Source organism: Thalassophryne amazonica, chromosome 17 (genome assembly GCF_902500255.1).
Source record: "Thalassophryne amazonica chromosome 17, fThaAma1.1, whole genome shotgun sequence".
In the NCBI taxonomy this organism is placed as follows: domain Eukaryota; kingdom Metazoa; phylum Chordata; class Actinopteri; order Batrachoidiformes; family Batrachoididae; genus Thalassophryne; species Thalassophryne amazonica.
The window spans coordinates 7,347,886-7,373,218 of NC_047119.1; the positions used below are offsets into that span (position 1 = coordinate 7,347,886).

Consider the following 25,333-nt stretch of genomic DNA (forward strand, 5'->3'; position numbering starts at 1 on the left):
AAAAGCCATCACTTGACCCAGCTATCTTAGCTAATTATAGGCCAATCTCCAACCTTCCTTTTCTCTCAAAAATTCTTGAAAGGGTAGTTGTAAAACAGCTAACTGATCATCTGCAGAGGAATGGTCTATTGAAGAGTTTCAGTCAGGTTTTAGAATTCATCATAGTACAGAAACAGCATTAGTGAAGGTTACAAATGATCTTCTTATGGCCTCAGACAGTGGACTCATCTCTGTGCTTGTTCTGTTAGACCTCAGTGCTGCTTTTGATACTGTTGACCATAAAATTTTATTACAGAGATTAGAGCATGCCATAGGTATTAAAGGCACTGCGCTGCGGTGGTTTGAATCATATTTGTCTAATAGATTACAATTTGTTCATGTAAATGGGGAATCTTCTTCACAGACTAAAGTTAATTATGGAGTTCCACAAGGTTCTGTGCTAGGACCAATTTTATTCACTTTATACATGCTTCCCTTAGGCAGTATTATTAGACGGCATTGCTTAAATTTTCATTGTTACGCAGATGATACCCAGCTTTATCTATCCATGAAGCCAGAGGACACACACCAATTAGCTAAACTGCAGGATTGTCTTACAGACATAAAGACATGGATGACCTCTAATTTCCTGCTTTTAAACTCAGATAAAACTGAAGTTATTGTACTTGGCCCCACAAATCTTAGAAACATGGTGTCTAACCAGATCCTTACTCTGGATGGCATTACCCTGACCTCTAGTAATACTGTGAGAAATCTTGGAGTCATTTTTGATCAGGATATGTCATTCAAAGCGCATATTAAACAAATATGTAGGACTGTTTTTTTTGCATTTACGCAATATCTCTAAAATCAGAAAGGTCTTGTCTCACAGTGATGCTGAAAAACTAATTCATGCATTTATTTCCTCTAGGCTGGACTATTGTAATTCATTATTATCAGGTTGTCCTAAAAGTTCCCTAAAAAGCCTTCAGTTAATTCAAAATGCTGCAGCTAGAGTACTGACGGGGACTAGAAGGAGAGAGCATATCTCACCCATATTGGCCTCTCTTCATTGGCTTCCTGTTAATTCTAGAATAGAATTTAAAATTCTTCTTCTTACTTATAAGGTTTTGAATAATCAGGTCCCATCTTATCTTAGGGACCTCGTAGTACCATATCACCCCAATAGAGCGCTTCGCTCTCAGACTGCAGGCTTACTTGTAGTTCCTAGGGTTTGTAAGAGTAGAATGGGAGGCAGAGCCTTCAGCTTTCAGGCTCCTCTCCTGTGGAACCAGCTCCCAATTCAGATCAGGGAGACAGACACCCTCTTTACTTTTAAGATTAGGCTTAAAACTTTCCTTTTTGCTAAAGCTTATAGTTAGGGCTGGATCAGGTGACCCTGAACCATCCCTTAGTTATGCTGCTATAGACGTAGACTGCTGGGGGGTTCCCATGATGCACTGTTTCTTTCTCTTTTTGCTCTGTATGCACCACTCTGCATTTAATCATTAGTGATCGATCTCTGCTCCCCTCCACAGCATGTCTTTTTCCTGGTTCTCTCCCTCAGCCCCAACCAGTCCCAGCAGAAGACTGCCCCTCCCTGAGCCTGGTTCTGCTGGAGGTTCTTCCTGTTAAGGGGGAGTTTTTCCTTCCCACTGTGTAGCCAAGTGCTTGCTCACAGGGGGTTGTTTTGACCGTTGGGGTTTTACATAATTATTGTATGGCCTTGCCTTACAATATAAAGCGCCTTGGGGCAACTGTTTGTTGTGATTTGGCGCTATATAAAAAAAATTGATTGATTGATTGATTGATTGATATGGACGTTAAGCAGAGCTGGTATTTTCCAGGTGGAACCCATTCACAGTCACGATCCCAAAATTATTTGAAGCGAGCAATTCCAAACTAATTTTAACTAGTTTAAAGCTGTGACTGCTCACATTTGCTTTATAGATATCACACTTTAATAGATCAATTTTCCAGCTTTGCTCACTGTGCTGTTCTTGAAAGAACAGCTCGCCCACAGGGATAATAGAGGGACAGTGAGGTGAGCCTGATTACTGAGGCCCTGCCGGACTGAATGCATGTTTGGAGTAATCTGAATACAACACACTAAGGACAGCCCAACTTCTGACAACATAAGCTTAACCACTGACCCACATTTTACAGGCAATGTTCACTTCGCTTTAGTTTGTCAAGAGCTTTTGACTTTGTACGAAGAAACTTCAGATTTCCAGACATGTTAAGCTCTTGGCTGAGTTTTTTTTCTTAGCTTTTAACTGCAGGCAGCACATTAATTTGAATAAATCAGCGTAACTGTAACTGCTTGACCTGACAGTAAATTTGTGACACGCCTGAAAATACTAATGGGTTTAAACAATAGTTTAATTTGTTGAGAATTTTCAAAAATGTGTGGGCATACATGAATGGTGGACACGTGACTCTGTAGCCTGGCAATGATCCTGGTGGATTCCTTTGTGCAACAGTGAATGAAATAGTCCAGAGAGCGGGCTCAGATTTCCAGTCAGATCCAGGAAACCACTTCCCTGTTACAACCCTCTTCTATAACTTAAGTACCTCTTGGGTCAGCAGTGTTACCATAGCAACTATAGTCAAGGGTTGAATCAGTTGGGCGACCCAAAATCATCATCTAACCACACAGCTCAAGCAGTACAGTGTCTACAAATAGACAAAGCACTGCTGTACAGAAGGTGGGCACGGTGAGAGACGATCAGAATCCATTACATGCTTCAAACAAGCATGTGTGTGTGTGTTTCTCAAAAGCCACTGACTGCTTTCGTATAATGCAGCCAATTCATACTTGCAGGCCTAATTCAGGTTGAGCGAGTAGAACCAATTAGATAATAGTCTGCACTTTGTGTCTACTTTAAAAGCAGGAACTTCAATGCACATCTACCTCGAGTTCTTCAAAGCCAAAATAAAACCTCAATGAAGACATAAGTAACAAGGAGTGATATGTTCAATTCAAGTAGTAATACAGTACAACATAACAGCAAGATGTACATCAGTCACGTTCTCGTACCGTCACCGAGCCGCAGCTGATGCACAAGAGATGGAACAGCAGATGCATGATCTACTGTTATTAAATTCAATTTCATTCAAGCGCCGCTCCTCTCAGTGTTAGCACACTCACCCACCCTGACTCACGTGTACCCAAACTTTGCTTCCAATCATTCAATTTGTTGAGAGGAAAATAAAACAGGTTTGTGCTTTGCAGCTCTGATTAAAAAAGAAAAGAAACAAACAAAAAAAGGACAACAGTCCAGCTGTGAAAAAAAATAGAGAAAAGAGTCATTTGAGCAGAAAGTCAAGTCAAAAGCTTTTTTTTTTTTTTGAGTCTGTGTACACAGTACTGCAGCAAAAGATGGCCAATAGGGCGGTGCAGTCTCGTTCGGGGCGGCGCTAAAGGGGTAAAATACGACACATATGACGTAATTTCTGTACTTATGGGGTAGAAACCATGGCATTTTCAATGGGGTTTTGGGTAAATTAGACACAAAGTGAAAATGCAAAGAAAAAGTGACGATGCGGTGGGAAAGTGGACGTGTTGCAGTTTGTTTATGATCTGAAGCAGAAACATGTCCTGGCAGTTTTGCAGGCGAGAGAACGCAGCTACTCTGGTTAGCTGTGTAGGCTAACACTTACCGACATGACGTCTCCTACCACCTCGCCTTTTCTTCTCCACTGGAAACTGAAAAGAAAAACAAACAAACAAACAAAAAACTTCTGCAACTGCTTCGGTGATTGCAGCCGAAAACAAAACCGTACATCATTTATCTGCGCGAAGTGTGTATATATCAAAAGCAGGTCCCTGTAAGTGGTCAAACAAGACTACGGTCTCCTATGATTAGCTCTGACAGCTGTGTGGCAGCCGTTCTATATTCAGTTGGGATACTTAGGCCTTAGTTTTCAATATTACTTGAAAAAAGCTTGAAATAGACCCAGGAATTATAGCTGGCATTTTTTGTTTGCATACATTTGTGTAATTAGTGACTTAAGCAGCGGCATACAGCTGTTATTAATAGCAAATAGTACTCGCCTGGTTGATTAACGTGGGCAGGCTCCCTGCCTTATGAAATGAGCTTTTCTTCCAGATTGTAGAGGACTGTCATGGCATTGCTGCAGCACTGCTGAAATTTCACGTTAAGATTATGACAAATAATTATAATAAAAAACATTCATACAATCATAAATATCTGTGAAGGAAGCGAAAATAAGCATCACTTCCTCAATTCAAGGCAGAAGGTTAGAAGTTTGTTCTCCTATACTTCTTATAATACAGCTGAACTCTAAACTGGTGCAAGTGGTTTATTTTGGATATTGAGCCTTTACAAATTTATTAGTAGTAGGGCTGTAACTAACTTATTTTCATTATCACTTCATCTGTTGGCAGCACAGTGATTCAGTGGTGAGCACTGCTGCCTCACAGCAAGGTCATGGGATCAAGTCCCACCCGGTCCTTTCCGTATGGAGTTTACTTGTTCTCCCAGTGTACATGTGGGTTCTCTCCGGGTGTTCCGGCTTCCTTCTACTACCAAAGACATCCAGGTTAGGTGAATCGGTGGCTCTAAATTGTCCGTAGGTGTGCATGCATGTATGAATATGTTTGTCTGTCTGTGGCCCTGTGACAGACCAGCGTCCTGTAAAGGGAGAACCAAATTTAAAAGAGTAAAAAACATTGTAACATACTATACCAGTATGCTAGCCATACAAAAGGGAAAATAAGCACATCTTAAGCCTGGACTTGAAAGTTTCTACAGAATCTGGCTGTTTTATTGATGCAGGGAGATCATTCCACAGAACAGGGGCACGAATAAGAGAAAACTCTTTGACCCGCAGACTTTTTATTCACCCTAAGGACACAAAGTAGTCCTGCACCCTGAGAACCCAAAGCCCGGGCCAGTACGTTTGGGTTAATTAGGTCAGATAGGTAGGGAGGTGCCAGTCCGTGAACAATTTTACAGACTAGTAGCAAAACCTTAAAATCTGATCTCACTAGGGCAGGAAACCAGTGAAGAGATGCCAAAAGGGGTGTAATGTGGTCAAACATTGTGCTTCCTGTTAAAAGTGTGGCAGCAGCATTTTGAACCAGTTGGAGACCCCTAATGCTGCACTTCAGTAAACCAGAAAACAGAGCACTGCAGTAGTCCAATCTAGAAGAGACAAATTCATGAATCAGGATCTCAGCATCAGCCATATACAGGATGGGACAAATCTTTGCTATATTTCACAGGTGGAAGAAAGCAGTCCTCATAATATTTCTAATGTGGAGGTCAAAGGACAACGTAGGATCAAAAATTATCCAAAGGTTCCTCACTCTGTCAGTGTGATGTATGACACACAAGCCTAGGCTAAGCGTTAGCTGGTTAAATTGATGTCAATGTTCCACTGGACCAAGAACCATCATTTCAGTCTTATCAGAGTTTAAAAGTAGGAAGTTGCCAGACATCCAGCTTCTCACTGACACAAGGCAATCTTCTAAGGATTTTATGTGGATGAGATTACCAGCAGTTATTGGCATGTATAATTGAGTATCATCAGCATAGCAATGAAAGGTAATCCCCAAACGCCGCAATATGTGCTTAAGGGGTGCTATATAAAGAGAGAAAGGCAGGGGGCCTAAGATGGACCCCTGTGGAACCCCAAATTTCATGTCACTAAGGTTAGAGGGAGTGATATTGTTCAAACACAGTTCAAACAACTGGTCAGGTATGATGTCACCCATGCAAAGGCATTCTCAGTAATCCTAAAATAATTCTCCCGCCTATCGAGTAGAATCTGATGATCCTCAGTTTCAAACGCAGCACTGAGATCTAACAGCACCAGAACCGTAGTGGTGTCCAAATCCATTGCAAGCAGAAGATCATTCACCACTTTAGTGAGAGCCGTCTCTGTGGAATATTTTCTAAAAGCAGACTGCAGTGGTTCAAAAAGATAATGCTCCGTAGGTGGTCCATGAGCTGCCGTGAAACCACCTTTTCCAGAATTTTAGAGCAAGATGATAGATTTGATATCGGCTCATAGCTTTTCAATACACTGGGGTCAAGATTAGATTTCTGAAGTAACAGTTTAATCACTGCAGAGCTGAAATACTTCAGATGTTAATGAGAGATTAATAATTACCAGCACAGTCGGCCCAAGAGTGGGCCACAGGTCCTTAAACAGTTTTGTTACTCATCACCCATTTTGGTGCAAAAAAAAAAAATTCCTTATTCAAAATCACTCCTCTTTTAGCATTCTCACAAGAATTTATTGTAAATCTCTTCAAAATAAGGCAAATAATAATAACAGTGCACCCCCTATGGTGGCTTGGAGGTGCCTATATGAGGTAGGAAGAATTAACAAGTGAGCAAGGGAGGTTTTGTTTCCTGTCTCTCTATCACTCATTGTGGTTAGAATTCAAAGTAAAATGTTATGCAATCACTTGCAACGAACATCAACTTGTGTTCTTATTACATATTCTATTACTCAATTCGGTTAGACTGAGTACTCAAGAGTAAAACTCACAATGCAAAAGATCTTGAATGACTGTGTATCCAGAGCATCTTCATTCCAATACCCTTTGTAATGGCCATAATAATTACTCAAATGAACAATTACCATGTTAGTCATTGGCATGAAGCAAATGCAAAAATTCTGAGGTTACACTACTTCAAGGAAGAAAGGCACAGAGAAAGATTCATGTATTCCCTCATTTTCTATACCATCTTATTCCAGTTAAGGGTCAAGCGGAGCTGGAGCCTATCAGTCACTGCAAGAGAGGCGGGGGTGCACCCTGGACAGACAGTCAGTCTAACACAGGGCACAGAAAAGGGTTCTCTTTATTATAAAAATTATAATTAAAAAAAAAAAGGAACCCCAGACATTTGAGCTTAGATCTGATCCATTGTCCTGTGTCATTTCAACATGAAGCTATATAACTGGTGATACAAGAGGGAGATGTTGCACAATCCTCAAATTCTCCAGTCACAGCCACAAAAACCTATAACTCCTTTGGAGTCGTCATGGGTGGCTTCTCTGACTTGTGTACTTCTTGCATGGTAACTCAGTCTTGGAGAACTGCCTACTCCAGTCAAATTTATCTGGGAAAGGATCATGTGTCAATCCCCAGCCAGTTCAATACCTTTGTACATTTTATTAATTAACATTAACGTTTTATTCATTCATTTGCTTGAACCTGCTTAGACCTGTTAAGGATTTTTTTTAGGTGGTGGTGGTGGGGGGGGTGTGTGTGATTGGAGCCTATCCTGTCATTGAGCGAAAAGGTAGAGTACATTACTAAATATACTAATTACACAAAATTCATCATTTCTATTCATTTCTGAATAGGGGTGCCACAAGGAATGCCTCAAGGTTCAATTCTTGGGCCACTTTTATTTATTGTTTATATAAATAACCTCTGCAATAATTATGTAAATGGCAATTATTACTATGCAGATGATGCTGTCATTTATTGTTCTGGGCTGACATTGCAGCTTGCCATCACAACTATACAGTCTGCCTTAGCACTTTGCAATGAAACTTGGCTTCTTTAAAACTGGTTGTGAACTCAAATAAAACTAAATAGATGACCTTCTCCAATAGTAAACCATCTGCAAATAGTGTTCCGACTATTTGCACACTTTCAGGGTCAGTCATTGAGAAAGTGTCCCAGTATAAGCATTTGGGTTTCGACTAATAATAATAATAATAATAATAATAATAATAATCAAGATCATCATTTATTTTATAAGCTTTGTTTTTCTGAACTGCTGCTGTATGTTCCGCTGCCTTTCTGTCCTTGACGCACGGTCGTGGAAATCCGGGTCAGTCGTGATGTCATCAGAAAAGTTATCCCCAAACAACATCATGGATAGCTGGCAATGGAGATCAAAAGTTTGGGAGCATTTTAATCAAATTAATGAGAAAAACGTGCAATGCTAAATCTGCAAGGCCGAACTTGCCTTCCGCGGCAATACAGGAGCATTAAGAACTTTGTGACAAAGAGGGACAACTGTCTTGGTAAGATAATTAGCTAGTTAAGCCGCCAAAATTAACATTAAAAGCAAGCTACTTATATCTGTAAAAGTTTACATTAACAATGACTGTTTCATGATCTTTAGCACACACATTATGTGTTTGCAGGTGCGCTGGTTTGCAGCCACGCAGAGGGCTCTGATCTAAGGTGGTGTGGTTCGTCACACCCAGGAATATGTATGAATTTTAACACCATATTACAGTTCAGGCAACAAGGAGCATTCTGTTAATGACCAGCCTTGAAGTATACCCTGCCTCATTTAGGCACCGGTTTGAAAAAATAAACAGCCGGTCTTTTAATCACAGAAATATGGTACCCACTTTCCTCAAATCGGCAAGCGTCAGTGCTGAACTTCATTTCGTACCTCTGTTACTGGAAACATCCTTACTGCTCTGTCCGGTATATGTGAGGGGTTTTAAATGAAATGTTCTGCGACTGAACAGGACTATTTGCCTGATGTGACCAAAAATGCGTTATACAAAATATAAATATGTAAATATATGGCGTTTATTACATGGAAAAACACACAAAAGCATTGGGACTTCTGCTTTTGTCCAAGTGCAAATATCGGTTTATTCAATGACAGTTTAGGCAAGTTTTACTGTGTGTTTATATATATATATATATATATATATATATATATATATATATATATATATATATATATATATATATACACACACACACACACACACACACACATACATACACACACCATCTACCATACCTCCTGCACATTTTCTACCTGCTTTAGTCACACCTGGTTAATTAACAAAGGTGTTTCCCAGCTCTTGATTGGCTGAACAGACCTAACAGAGTGAATTAGTTGTGGGTGGAGCAGAGAGATTTGTAAAACATGCTGGCAGCTGCTCTCCAGGACCAGGGTTGCAGAGTCCTGGTATAAAAATGTATGATTGTCCTTCAAAAGGTAGTAAAAAATTGAGGGTGTTCACAAATGACAAAGTTGGGCAGATCAACCAATGTCAAAGTTAGGCTAGATCCCTGTTAAAGAAATGTTTATAGATTTTGTGCTCAAACTGAATGATGTGGGGGTGAATATGACTCAGTGCTCATCATCAGTGTTGCAGCTCAAATACTGAATTAAATAGGTTTCTTGATCAAAACTAAAACCTCATTTCATAAAGTACTTCCTCATGTCTGTGGAAACCACTTCCTGTCTCCATCAAGTCTGACGAGAATTCTGAGATGAACAACAGAGTATTGTTTGACAAAAGCTCACTTTAACTGTCAATAATGAAATAATTATTAGTTCTCAGTTTAAAGTGCGTGTGTCACGTTGTGCGAGTGACTAATAAACTCAAATCTAAGATGAAAAAATGTTGTAAACTGAAAAGATAAACAAACTAAATAGTAAAAGAAAACATCACAAGAAGCCTAATACTTATATATTACTGTGAGCTACAAGCAATTTAATTTACCTTCAATTCCATGTGAAATAAGTTAAGTGTTTATATCCAAATTACTTGTAGCAGCAGATACTACAAATCTATGCTCAACAGATGTTGATTATTTTCTTGATTAGTTGTTAGGTCCATAAAAATGTTAAAAATGGTAAGAAAGAAAAAAAAAAGTCAATCAATGTTACCCAGAGCCCAAGACCATGGCTTCAAAAGGCTTGTTTTATCCACAGCCCAAACAGATTCCACATTTACTGCCAGATAAATGGCAGCCAGGTAAAGCAGCTTGGAATTTAAACCAGAAAATTTAACAGATCACAGATCATTTAACAGATCACGCTCGCTCTGGCGTGTCGTCAGAGCGAGCTGCAAAAGTTTGTACCTGAGTTTTCAGAGGTGGTGTTTGTAGTTGCTATCTGCCACGCCGGTGTTTGCCAACCCGGACAGTGGGAATACCACCTCAACCGGCAACTTAGCCCCGCGACTGGACAGCAACAACGTCCGAGGCCCAACGTGGTGAATTCACTGAGGCCGCGCGCTGCGTCATTAGAGCCGCGCGTCACGAGTGCCGCTTCCCCGAGGCCTCGTGCAGCCACCGCGGATCCATCAGCGCGGAAACACCGAGGCCGCGCGGCACCAGCGCAGTGCAGATCCATCCCGGTGACAAACAACGCAGGCTGTTAACATCGGCGATCGACAAGCTGCTCATAGCCGACCATGGGGCCTAAGAAGGTTCTGACAGCGGAGGAAGGTGACGATATTAAAAAATCTCTGGACTTTCTATCAGAGGAGATTTCTGTTGTGAAGCAGCAACAGAAATCAATCATGGATCTGGTGGAGGAGGTGAAGGCATTACGGCTCCAGAATGCCGAGAAAGACCGGCATCTGGTGCAGCTGGAAAATAGAGTGGCTGAATTGGAGCAGTACACCAGAATTAACGACGTCATCATCACAGGTCTTCACATCAAACCACGGTCCTACGCACGGGCGGTAACAGATGAGAGCGGAGGGGAGCCCAGTGAACAGGAGGTCAGCTCTGTGGAAAAACAGGTTGCTGATTTCCTCCTATCTAAAGGTATAGAAATGGATTTAAATAACATTGAAGCGTGCCACCCTCTGCCCCGGAGAAATGACGGTGATAAACGAACCGTCATCATGAGATTCATCAACAGAAAACACAAAACAGCACTGTTAAAACAAGGAAGAAAACTGAAAGGGACAAACGTATTCATCAATGAACATCTCACCAAACGGAATGCCGACATCGCCAGGAAAGCACGCTTCTTGAAGAAACAGGGAAAAATCCAGCACACATGGACTTCAAACTGTAAAATATTCATCAAACTGAACGGATCACCAGAACAAGCAAAAGTCATGGCAATAAGGAACATCGAGGAGCTGGACAAATATGAACAATAGTGTTTCTTAAAGCGAGGATCTGGACAAATATGACCAATAAGGTATGAGGACACAAACACATCACAACACCATGACACAGACCAGAGGAACCTATTCATCTACTACCTATTCATCTACATCTGGAGACAAGAAGGATATAACTCAAAGGATTGCTGATCATGGAAAAGTAGAACTGAGAACATTTAAATACACAGACCACAATGTACTGGACTTGGAGCACGATATAGACCCGGACAATAATTTCTTCTCAAATATCAATGACAGTTGTTGCTATTATACAGATGAACAGTTTAATCGGATCATTAGAACGGATAACAAATTATCAATAATCCATTTCAACAGCAGAAGTCTATATGCAAACTTTAACAACATTAAAGAATATTTAAGTCAGTTTAAAAAAATATTTAACATAATTGCTATATCAGAAACATGGATCAATGAAGATAAAGGAATGGATTTTGAACTGGATGGATATGAATTTAATTGTGTAAATAGAAAAAATAAGAGTGGAGGAGGAGTGGCTGTGTATGTGGATAAGAACATGGATTATAAAATAGTAGACAATATGACAACTGTGATTGATAACTTATTAGAATGTATAACTATTGAAATATGTGAAGAAAAAAGCAAAAATGTATTAGTCAGCTGTATATATAGAGCACCAGGATCTAGTATTGAAACATTCACTGACTGTATGGGAAAAATGTTCTCAAAAACTAATCAAAAAACTGTGTTCATTTGTGGTGACTTAAATATTGATCTGCTCAATCCAAATAAGCATAAAATAACAGATGAATTTATCAGTATAATGTACAGTATGAGTTTATATCCAAAAATCACCAGGCCAAGCAGAATTACATCCCATAGTGCCACCTTAATTGATAATATATTCAGCAATGATAGAGAATAACACTGTGAGTGGATTATTAATCAATGACATTAGTGATCATCTACCAGTTTTCATCGTTTATAATAGAAACCATCGGCGGAATCAGCCAGAGGAGAAAATAAAATACAGGCGAGTGCGGACAGAGGAAAACATGAACACACTAAAGAAGGATTTACAGGAGCAAAACTGGGAAAAGGTATACAGTGAAAGTGATGTTGATAGTGCATATGAAACTTTTTTACAAATATTTACATCATTATATGATAAAAAATTGTCCAATTAAACAAGACTACAGAAAACAAAAAATCCAAGCTCGACCATGGATGACGAAAGGGTTACGAAATGCATGTAATAAGAAAAATACACTGTATAGAGAATTCATAAAACTAAAGACTAAAGAGGCAGAAAATAGATTTAAGAAATACAAAAATAGATTAACTAATATTATACGGGTATGTAGGAAGGAATATTATAGTAACATATTATATAATAACAAAAACAATATTAAAGGAATATGGGATATATTAAATAGCATTATCAAAAATGGTAATAAAAAACAGAGTTACCCTCAGTATTTCATTGATAATAATGTCAAGAAGGAAAATAAGGATGAGGTAGTCAACGGTTTTAATCATTTTTTTGTAAATATTGGACCAAGCTTGGCAGAAAAAATTCCCGATTCCCAACCTGAGGATTGGGATAATAATCTTATAGAAAGAAATCCCTGTTCAATGTTCCTCACAGCAGTGGATGGAAATGAAATTATAGACATTGTGAATAATTGTAAATATAAAACATCTACCGATTTAAATGAAATTGATATGGTGGTGGTAAAACAGGTCATTGAATGGATTGTAGAACCATTAACATACATCTGTAACTTATCATTTCAAACTGGTAAATTTCCCAATCAAATAAAAATAGCTAAGGTTGTGCCGCTGTATAAGACTGGGGATAGACACCACTTCACAAATTATAGACCTGTTTCTTTGCTTCCACAATTTTCCAAATTATTAGAAAAGTTATTCAATAATAGATTAGACAAATTCATAAATAAACATAAATTACTTACTGATAGTCAATATGGATTCAGAGCACATAGTTCAACATCACTTGCATTAATAGAATCAGTTGAGGAGATTACAAACGCCATAGACCACAAATTACATTCAGTTGGAATATTTATAGACCTTAAAAAGGCTTTTGATACAATTAATCATGACATATTAATCAATAAACTTGAACAGTATGGGATTAGGGGGTTGGTGTTGCACTGGGTGAGAAGCTACTTAAGTAACAGAAAACAGTTTGTGAAGTTGGGGGAATATACATCATCATGCTTGGACAATGCTTGTGGCGTCCCACAGGGGTCAGTATTGGGTCCAAAACTGTTTCTAATTTATATAAATGATATTGTCAATGTTTCCAAAATATTAAAATTAGTATTATTTGCAGATGACACAAGCATTTTTTGTTCAGGGGGGGATTTGCAGGAGTTACTGAGGAGGATCAGTATAGAAATGGGAAAATTGAAAATATGGTTTGACAAACAAATTATCATTAAACTTAAGTAAAACAAAATACATGTTATTTGGCTATTGTAATACAGACATACAGGTTCAGTTACAAGTCGAGGGGGTAGATAATGAAAGGGTACATGAAAATAAGTTTCTGGGGGTGATAATAGATGATAAGATAAACTGGAAGACTCATATAAAACATATACAAAGTAAACTGTCAAGAAGCATTTCAGTTCTAAACAAAGCGAAACATATTCTGGACCACAACTCACTCCGCATTCTTTACTGCTCACTGGTTTTACCATATTTACAGTACTGTGCAGAGGTATGGGGTAATACTTATAAAGGTACAACACAATCACTATCAGTAATGCAGAAAAGAGCTATAAGAATTATTCATAATACTGGCTATAGAGATCATACAAATCCACTATTTTTACAATCCAAATTCTTAAAATTCACAGACTTGGTTCATTTTCAAACAGTACAAATTGTGTATAAAGCAATAAACAATTTACTTCCAGCAAATATTAAAAATATGTTTTTTAACAGATCAGGGGATTACAGTCTGAGGGGGAAATTTAATTTAAAGCATCAGTGGGCACGAACAACATTAAAAGGTTTCTGTATTTCTGTCTGTGGGGTGAGGATGTGGAACAGATTGGGAGTGGGGCTCAAGCAATGTCCAAGCATGAACCAGTTCAAACAGCGGTACAAAAATATGGTTTTTTCTGGGTATAGGGAGGAGGAAGGGTAATGAGGGTTAGGGTGTTTTTGTTTTTTGCTTCGGCTTGTAAATATATAGTATTTTGTATGTAAGTAGGTATGTGAAGGTGTATATTTATGTTTGTGTATATATATGTGTATATATGTATATGTGTATATATGTGTATGTATATGTGTATGTATGTTGATGTGTGTATGTATATATATATGTGTATGTGTATGTATATGTATATATATATATATATATATTGATATCGGTTTAGGTGTGTAGGAATCTATGTGTATATGTGGCAAAGGGTATTACTGGTTGTGGGGAAGAAGGGGTAGGGATAAATAAGCTGATGCTTCACCCTACCCCTTTTCGGACATGTTGGGTACACAGTAGGAACTTTTTTGTTGTTGTCTTTACTGATCTATCTTGTAATTGTTGTTGTATCAAATGTTCGAAATAAACAGTTTTCATTCATTCATTCATTCATCACTGATTAATCATTGCAGCTCTACAAATGAAACTGCTTTCTGAAAATGGTGTGAGCCAAATGTCTTAAGCAACAAAGGTCACATTCTACCCGTCTTCCTCTTTTTCTTTCAAATTGCCCCCCCCCCAATTCTCTTATTATTTAATGTGCAAGTTCCACAATGATCCCAACAGTCTCATAGAACCAAAGCTTGGTTGCAAAATATACAGCTTTTCAGCAAATGTATACAAAAAAAAAAGGTAGACAACATATCTGTGCCAAGCCCCAAAACACTCCATTCTGCAGTGTTTTAAATAAATATGTCCCAATCAGTTTTTCTGGTTGTTTTTTTTTTTTGTTTTTTTTTTTTTTGCACAATCCCAGTCAGAGTCATTTAATAGAATATATGCTGATCTAGAGTCCCAATCCTATACTAGCAGTGACGGAACAGATTATAGACACATCATGATGTGGATGTTTGATGATTCTGAATCAATTCACAAATACCAAAAATCAATTCCATAAATGTTAATTGCAGCGGTAGGAATTCAGGTGCCGGGTACTGTTAATGAGCACTTTCAGGTTTCTTATGTAAATCTGTATTTCTACTTTTACTTAAGTAATTTTTTGAGCCAGTAATGCACTTTTTATTTCAGCACATTTGCTGTAGAGCTTTGTTATAGCTACTCTGTTCCAAATCTTGCAGCTACAGACAGTGCACGATGAAGAGTATGATAAAAAAAAAAAAAAAAATCCTAGCGACAAATTCTGGATACATCAACAATTTTTACTACAACATCTTAAAAAAACAACAAACAAAAGTTACGTAATGTATGAATGTTGCATCTCAAAAGAAAATCATAAAAATCATCACCCTCCGCAACCACGCTGAAGACACCAGTGAAAGCAGACTGTTTCATTAAGGGCTAAGAAAGAATCCAAATAGATTATTTGCAGAGTATCATGGGTGTCATTTATGCTTGATCACCTAAAATTGACTCCAGGACTATTTTCATTTTAATATGAGTTATGGCACACCATATTAGATCACATGGGACGCACACTTCCTCCCCCTGAATTCAACGCGTAATTAAAAGAAAAATATCTGTGTACAACATTTACACGACTTAACAAATGAGAAAAGGAGTTATACAAAACAACAACGGACACAAACGGACTTCAGTCCATCATATTGCGACAAGCACTTAACAACTTACTGGATTTCTGGAAAACAGCTCCTTCAGTCAGATGTAAGCCACATACAGAAGGCAAGAGCCCTGTAGTTAAAAATAGCAATCTGCAAATCCGTTCTGCCAGTAAGTTCTTCATTAAATATGAGATTCAGTTAATGAGCTCCTGGGATCAACCCATATCTGCAGAGACAAGACACAAACGACATTAACTCTCCCTGACAATGTCGCCATAAGTATGTGGAATGCAGGCATGTTGCAGTGTGATCACATTTCTTAGCAGATTTAAATCTGAAGTTTAAACAAGCAGGTTTCTCACATGGCGAAGAAAGCTTGGTGAAAGAAAGGATGGCTGTTCTGCTCTCTTCAGTTTTCAACATCAGCTTACATGAGCATGGCTGTTATAGTATGAAAACAACAATTTTAATGAAAATGTAATCTTCCAATTATGATTTACATCAAAGCTAATTAGAGACCAAACAGCATACCAAGGTAGTAACAACTGATTCAACACTTGTAAGAAAAAAGAAAAATCAGAGCATCAAACAAATTGGGCACAATTACAGCTAGCTGTAAAACAATTGCTAAAAAAAATAAATAAATAAAATCCGGTATCTGGAATCTCTTTCTGATGTACTGAACTGCTAATTTATACACAGCAGTTTATTCAAGAAAATCCTTGTTTTTTTCTTACATTAAATAACTTACAATTAAAATAGTTTTAAGTAAAATAAAAAAGAAGATTCTTTAGAAATCTTTGATGCTTGTCTGTAAATGAAAACCATATTCCATGATTGATTCCTTCATTTAATGTTAAAATAAGGAAAAGATTTTAAATAATAAAATAGTTACTGTTTAAAGAGCTTTGTTTTACTTAGAAGTGTTGCAGCAGGTGTGAGTTTGCAGAGACGACAGGTGAGCCTGACTTTCAGCATAGATAAAGTTCTCTGCAGCTTCAACTTCTAATTGGTGGCATTTTTGGAAACACTTTCCTCACATTTGGAAACACAGTGATGTTATCGTCTTCTGTTTGGACATCAGATTTTGGTATATTTATTTAGACTAACAAAAAAGGCCCTTTACAAGCCCATAATGCAAAAGCTTGGGGGCGGGGGGGGCGGTGGCGAAGCCTCAGCATCCCCCAACCCCCACGGCTTTTTAAGGTGATTTTTCCATCCCATTATGCTGACAAAAAAAAAAAAAAAAAAAAAAAAAAATCCTGTTGAGAACCCTGCACATCAAGGTCAAAATTTAAAATTTCACAAAACCTATGTTTTATTTATTTATTTTTAAATATGGCCACCATTGCGGCCATATTTGAAATTGAATCATAATGCCTCAAACATACTCTGGTGTCTTCATGGCTAGGATCATGCACACCAAGTTTCAGCTTTATTGGTTCGGCAGTTTCTGAGAAGGTTTATACACACCGCCGACATACAGACGACCCACAGCATAAATCAACCAGACCATCGGACCAGGTGAGCTAAAAATTAAATGAGGGTGGGGTGGGGGCGGTGATTAGGGATGTCCCAGTCCGGATTTTTTGGCTTCTGATCCGCGCCAATATTTTAAATGATTTGTCTTGCCTATACCTATTTTGAAAGCATTAAAAAAAACACAACCATTATTATTACAACTGTGTATAATATCAGATCTCTAGTCATAAGCTCTGCAAAAATGTGAGCCTTTTTGTATGTAAAAGTGCCATTTGGCAGAATTAAACCAAATTAGCTTCAAAAGTGAGTCTGGTCTGCTTGAGGTTTCTTCCTCAAATCACCAGAGGGAGTTTTTCCTTACCACTGTCACCTGTGTGCTTGCTCTGGGAGTTGGTAAGGTTAGACCTTACTTGTGTGAAGCGCCTTGAGGCATCTTTCTTGTCATTTGGTGCGATATAAATGAAAATAAATTGAAAATTGAAAGCTGTAGAATCAAAAACCATCTGCTGTACAACATCAACAATGTTTCTGTGTAGGCTCTCAGTTGTCCAGGTGGTTTCCATAGTAGAGAAGCCTGAATCTTCGACTGGACTGGGTTGCTTGACGCGAGGATGTTTCGCTTCAAATCGCAGAAGCTTCCTCAGCTAAAATTCTTGCTCCGGTAGTCTGACTTCTGTCTTGACTCTTGTAGAGAAGAATAAACAGAAGCCACAAAAGCTGGAGTTTTAAACCTAACCAGACTCCTCCTACCGAGAAGCAGACTGCTATAGCCTAGTGACTTAGGCACCCTCCTAATGACAGAGTATTAGGAGACATTAGGAGGGACAGCTGCCCTGTCATTAGGAGGGTGCTAACTAGAGCACAATAGGTGCTAATTAGAGCTATTTTTTAGTCACTAGCCTATAGCAGTCTGCCTCTCAGTAGGAAGGGTCTGGTTAGGTTTAAAATCAGACTACCAGAGCAAGAATTTTAGCTGAGGAAGCTTCTGCGATTTGAAGCGAAACGTCCTCGCGTCAAGCAACACATTCCAGTCGAAGATTCAAGCTTCTCTACCAACATCAACAATCCAACATGATAGTCTGAATACACACACACACTCCCCTTTCGTTGACTGTCGTTGGCATCGTTTAACCTTCGCGTAGCCTCGTTCCTGCAGCTGGCGCTTCGTCAGGATTTTTGAACTGTTGAAAAATTTGAACGAAGGGCAACGAAAACTTCAATTCATCTGTGTCTCCTTTTGCTGTCATTCTTGACGTTTTTTCATCATTTGTTTAGTTTTTGTAACATTACTGTTTAATTTGACTTCGTTGGAGCAGCTGAATGTTTTCACACCGTGCAGAAGCCGGTTTGTGAGCGCTGAGGCTGCTGCTGCTTCATGTACAGTCGGAAATTATAGGGCAAACTCAGCTTGCTTGCTTGGATTTTTTTTTATCTGTGTGGGGGGGCAGCTTCAATGGGCTCAAGCACCTTACATAGGCCAGAATTAATCTTTTGTGTGGATATAATTAATTATTTTGCCACAAACAAATGTTGAATTTGAAACAACAAAAACGTTGCATAATTTCCGACGGTACTTGAATGCAGCATCAGCGGCAGCAGGAGCTGCTGCGTGTGCTTATTATTTTGTATTAAATATAACAATATGAGTGTAGGAATGACAATCCAGTCCTTCTGTACATGTGGCAACAGGTAGATGAATCAAAATGATGATATAAAGAGCTGTTCTGGAAGGAAGAATTCACATTGTGGATCATTGATCAGCTGGTGGAAATAACCGCACATGTGAGTCAATGCGCGCGTTCACACACACTGATTAATTTACTGCTCTGATACATTCAATTATCTTTATACTTATATTTATATTTATTCTCCCTTCTGACAGTTTTCTGTTATAAATAAATATATATGGCTTAGAACATAATACAGTGATACAACAGTGACCACAGCACACTTTTTTGTTTTAAATTGGAGGAAGACGGAGTGCGCAGCGTGTTGACAGACAGTGTGGATTCTGATAATGATGGAGATGATCCTTCTTTTGTTGTGGACGAGGAACCAGAGCAGATGGTCCACCGACGTGCACACAGATCTCCACAGATTCTGTTTGCAGTTTCTCCAGGACTCAGGCGCTATGAGCTCCATCCCAGTGCCGAGTCCTGGAACGCAGAGATGCAGACACACACTGCTCCAGCTATGGCTCCAGGTGCGTTTTGTTGAGATCGTGAGCTTCGGTTTTGTTCATTTCCTCTTTCGTCCCTTTTGCGCTCTTGGTTTGCAGACTGTTCGGTGATAAAAGCTCTTTCGTCCACCTTTTCTCAACAAATTGTGATGATTTATTACTTTTTCCCTTTGTTCAGGAATCGCCGTGTGCTGTGTGACTGGGCCATTAAGGTTCCATGGACCTCTGCTATAAACTCTGATCTTTAGTTCTTTCCATAGATAGATAGACTGGATTCAAGTCAGGTGATTGGCTGGGGAATTCTAGCAGCTTTATTTTCATTCTCTGAAACCAACTGAAAATTTCCTTGGCTGTGTGTTTGGGATCACTGTCTTGCTGGAATGTCCACCCTTGTTTCATCTTTATCATTTATCAAGAATGTCTCTGTACATTTTTCTTCTCATCCTTCCTTCAATTATATAAAGTTTTCCAGTGCCGTATTCTGAAAAACAGCCCCACACCATAATGTTCCACCTCCAAACTTCACTGTTGGTGTGGTGTTTTTGGGCTGAAGTGCAGTGCCATTTATGGTGTGTATTACAGCAGCCAAAAAGTTCAATTCTGATCTCATCTGACCAGACTATAATCTCCCAGTATTTCACAGGCTTGTCAAAATATTGTGCAGCAAACTTTAAATGAGCTTCAACATGCTTTTTCTTCAGCAATGGAGTCTTGTGTGGTGAGTGCGCATTCAGACCATGGCAGTTGAGTGTACTGCTTATAGTTTTCTTTGAAATAATAAGGAACAAGAAAAACAAACAAAAAAATCTTGTGAGGAGCACCTGGTTGTGGCCAGTTTATGGTGAGATGATGTTCTTTCCACTTCCAGATTATGGCCTCACAGTGCTCACTGGAACACTCAGAAGTTTACAAATCCTTCTGTAACAAATGCTATCAGTTTGTTTTGCAAGAATAAGGTTGTGAAGATCTTGAGAGAACTCTTTACTTTTACCCATCATGAGATGTTTCTTGTGTGACACCTTGGTAATGAGACGCCTTTTTATAGGCCATCAGTTTGGGACTGATGATATTAATTTGCACTCACAAGGGGCAGGATGGCTTTCCAATTACTCAGATTTCAGCTGGTGTCTTGGCTTTCTATGCCTTTTTGCACTCCCCCTTCAAGTATTCAATACTTTTTCCCCTGTCATTTCACATTATTACACATCATTTATGGACAGCTATGGTTTGATTTCTTTGTCTGTGTATTACTTTGGTTATGACGAACATCTGGTGAAAAATTCATATCAATAGCACCTTTAAAAATAAATTTAATGAGAAAAATGGTGACGTGTTCAATACTTATTATACCTGCTGTACCACCACTGAATGGTGCAAAACAATCTGCTATCCACCTTTTACATCGACATGTGTGTGAGATTTAATGTTAAAACATCTACAAAGTCCCACAATTCTGAAGGGGGGTGGGGGGTCAATTACCTGGAGAAGAAACACCAAACCAGCCATTGCACATCAAATGGAAACACCACCCTTAGCTTCTTGTCAAATTCAAAGTTATAACATTCTGAAATTAATCTCAGGAAGAACTAAGTGTCCTCAATTAGTTCTTCCTGAGATTAATGCACTGACTGAACGCTGCACTGACTTTGCAAGCAAAACAAATACCTTCAACAAGTGAACTTTGGCTAATTAGCAAATTAATTGCAGGTCTTTTCTCCAATATGGATCTGCATGTTTTTTTTGGCACAAGATTTACGCCTAATGCCATGTTCTGGGAGACAGATTAAGTTACAGCAAGACAAAAGAAAGAACTTGCACATCAACAGTGAAACAATAAATGCCCACGGAGAAATGTCCAATACCACAACACTATGAAACTGCAGGATTTTTGCTTAAGATTATCAAACCATTAAAAGTTCATCCTGACCCATGCCTACTTCTGATATATTATTAACAGATGCATAGGATAGTAACACAATCTGTAGATGCATGTTACGGTACACAGCTGTTCCATGTAGTTTTACTAAAGGACAGGAACAAAAAGCTCTAATTTACTCTGAAGAAAAATTATGAATTGAGGCTGAGGATATTCCTGACCCTACCACTCACTGCAGTGCACGTTAAAAGACCCTCAGCATTCCTGCACCCTTTAAAGCTGGCCTTGAAAGATAAGGCAGGCAGCTTTTTGAAAACACTTCAAGTTAAAAAAAGAGTCCAAGTTGCAGGATGGCATCTTTTCAGATAGTGTAGAAATAAAATTGTAGCTTTTCTGGGTTTCCATGTGGTTTGAGCCTAGTGTGCATGAAATGTGTTTCCAATAAAACATAGGCTCCTACTCCTGTAAAGAGCCATCATGTTCAATGAAACTTGGTGGGTAGCTGGGCTGCTTCTCGGCTGTAAAACACAGAAGCACCTGATTTAAAGTAGTGCTCTTATTGTGTGCCTTCATGCAAGCGACAGTCAGCAATGAGACTGAACAATAGCCTGCATGAATCAAACTGATAGCGGACTATTAGTGCAGCAGATAATATTTACAGAGGAATCTTTCAAATGATGAAACAAGCACCAAATTCGACTCAAATACTCCTTAAATGAGAATTACTCATTAGAAAAACACGAATGGCCACTTGAATTTTCAATAGGCAGGTAGGTAGAGGTCAACTGAAGAATTACACAGGGTTCAAAATAAAAGATACTCCAATCATATTGAAAACCACACATTTGTCTGATCATAAATATTCCAAAAACAATGTTGATGTCCACTGGATTCTATGACATGTGACATATGTTACCCTGTAATATGATAAATAAGCATGACACATGGACATGGTGCAAACTATTCCTTTTTAAAAGTCTTCAAATTCACAGGGAACATTCTTGAGACACAGATCTTGGACAAGTTAAAAGAAGGCTAACCTTGACCTATTTTAAGAGGTCAAAAGGTCACATTATTTCCTACTGTTATGCTCACACGGCCGATAGCGTAAGTCCATTCCTATTACTGCCAGGGTCGACAAATTCACAGGAAGCATTCTTGGGAGACAGACTTTGGACAAATGGTAAACTGACTGCATGTTTATAGCACTTTTCCTTCTGCATCAGACGTTCAGAGCACTTTACAATGATGCCTCACATTCACCCATTCACACAGACAAACACACACCGATGTCAGGATGCTGCCATGCAAGGCGCTCACTATACACCAGGAGCAACTAGGGGATTAAGGACCTTGCCCAAGGGCCATTAGCGAACTTCCAGTGTGGCTGGGGTGAGGACCCGCTGGTCTGAAGCCCAACGCTTAACCACTACACCATTTTTGACCTATTTGAAGAGGTCATAAGATCACATTCTGTTTCCTAGTTTTATACTCATACGGCTGAGGGTATTTTAGCACTGAGTTATATTCTTAACTGTGAAATACAATTTGCAGTGCTGTGAAAACTATTTGACATCTCCCGAGTTTTTTGGTTTTGTACGTCAGCTTTTAAATGGCCAGTGATCCAAGTGGGCCATGGGAGGGGGAGGAACAAAACTGAAAATGTTTGCCAAGGGCCAAAGGGGGGGGGGGGGTTCTCCCCCAGAAAAAAAATTTAAATCTCAGATGCATTCCGGTGCACTTTCAGGTCTATTTACCGACCAAAAAAATTGTCTCCAACAAATTCTATTTTTTTGTTGGGACAGGTTAATTTTTCCCACCCAAGTCTTTTCACACAACTTTTATTGTGCTACCAGCCTTTAATCCAAAAAACATACATTATGATTCAAAAGTACAGTAAAGGAAATGATCATTCAAAGAACGCAAAAATAATAATTCTCAGTATCAATTCACTAATCATCTCATCACACATCTTCAACCGCTTTTCTGGGTTCTGGTCACGGGGGCAACAGCTCCAGCAGGGGACCCCAGACTTTCCTTTCCCGGGTCACATTGACCACCTCTGACTGGGGGATCCCGAGGTGTTCCCAGGCCAGTGTGGAGAATCTCTCCACCTAGTTCTGGATCTTCCCAAGGGTCTCCTCCCAGATGGACGTGCCTGGAACACCTCCCTAGGGAGGAGCCCAGGGGGCATCCTTACCAGATGCCTGAACCACCTCAGCTGGCTCCTTTCAATGTGAAGGAGCAGCGGCTCTACTCCAAGCTCCCCACGGATCACAGAGCTTCTCACCTTATCTCCAAGGGAGACACCAGCCACCCTCCTGAGGAAGCCCATTTCAGCTGCTTGTACCAGCGATCGAGTTCTTTCGGTCATGAGCCAACCCCCATGACCACAGGTAAGAGTACAAACCAAGATCGACCAGTATCAATTCAAATGGAACAATTTTCCTAGTTTTGGCAGGAGCTTTGGACTTCTGATAATATTTCTTTTCAAATTCTTGGTCACCTTATGTACAGATGTCTGGGTTTCCAGTTGTTCTCCTTGGGACAATCCCAGTTCCTGCCTGCATTCATCTTTCTGTTTTTTGGCTTTTGCCAATTTCTTTTTAAAAAATACAAATATTGCTTATATTGAAAGGTACTAAATTCATTTACTCACTTTTCATTTCATGTAAAAATAGGGGTTGAGGGCTTTAGGAAAATCATTGCTTATCTTTTTAGATGATGACTTAAATATTATCAAAAGTACATTAATTCAACATTTTATTTCTTATGCATAATGCAAATGATAATCAAATAAAAATATCTTCTTACCTCCCTCTTTGTTTTGCTGAGAGTTAGACTCTTGTCTGTATGATAACGGCATTAGTATTGTTAGCAGCTGTGGGTAGCTTCACCCGTTAGTTCCACTTAATGCATGATTACTGGGGAAAAAAACGCAGCTAAAAACTTTTAATGTCCACATAAATACAAACCATTAAGAGAACCACCACTGCGCAGTCCCCAAAAAGATGATTTCATAAACATTTTGAAAACTTTAATCACTGATTGCTTAAGACATGAGGAAGAAAATACAAGTAACATAAAACAAAAGCAACCCAGGCAAACACAAACATACGTAAAGGTCCAATAAATGTAATCTTAAACACTAAAGTGTAGGCTAACAACCATTTTCTAGTAAAGATGTTGTGGTGCAATGGTGTCCTGAACAGAAAATGAAGTGGCTTTGTTCTGACATCTAGTAGCATGAAATAGTTTACAAGATCATTCATGACTATCTTAGTAATGGGTGTAAAATTAAAATCACCAATGTCAAGGGTTGGACCCCCCCATTTAAGGTCCTGCCACTGCATCTCAATAGGATTTAAGTCAGGAACCTGAGGACTCTAAAACATTAATTTTCTCCTTTCAGCAATTCAGATGCAGAGCTGCATTTACCCCGTTGACTTCCTATATAAAGCCCCAGTCACACTAATGACGGACAGAGCAAAAGGATTAGTTACGTATTTAAATATTTTGTCCGTTAGCAAATAAGTTAGTCTGCCGTGGAGTTGGGGTGTTAATGGACAGATGATGTCGTATTTCCACAGAGTTCTTCACTGAACAGAAATATTTTCCCAGTTTCCAGACAAATATGCTGAATTTGAGCTCCAGAAGCATGAAGTTATGTTTCCTCACTCTAACAGTGCTACTGTGTCACCTTGCTGAGAGTGAGAGAGAGAGTGAGCGAGAGAGAGTGAGCAAGAGACAGGGGGGGCTGTCTATTTCTCCACGACATGGAGCTGCACTTACTGTCAGTCGTTTCTCCACTTGGTGAACTTTTGACCAATCAAAACACCAGAATGAACAGTTGGACAACAGCAGGGAAGATAAATGACATGCACAGGACAAAACAGCAAAAAAAAAAAAAAAACGTGCAAGCAGTGGCAAAGTTCTCCGCCTGATATCCACTTAAAGTTCTGAACATGCCAAGACTATTAGACGGATTTGGCTGACATCAGCTGACAAGGTGTGCATTTTGCAGATAGGAAAATTACTTTTGTCGGACAAAAATTAACACAAACATATAGAATTAGTTCCTTGCACGGTTCCTTTGTGTGACTGGGGCTTAACTCAACTGCATTCAAGTTTCAACTCATGGACTGATGACCAGGCGGTCTGGTAGACAGCAGAATTCATGTCTCCCATCATACTCACTTCTTTCA

At 39.1% G+C, this 25,333-nt stretch overlaps 1 protein-coding gene across 4 annotated transcripts in view; it reads right to left on the bottom strand.

Moving 5' to 3' along the window:
- The window catches only part of erbin (erbb2 interacting protein), a 134,643-nt gene that overhangs the window by 66,230 nt on the left and 43,080 nt on the right, over window positions 1–25,333 (bottom strand). The gene's annotated exons all lie outside the window — the stretch shown is intronic.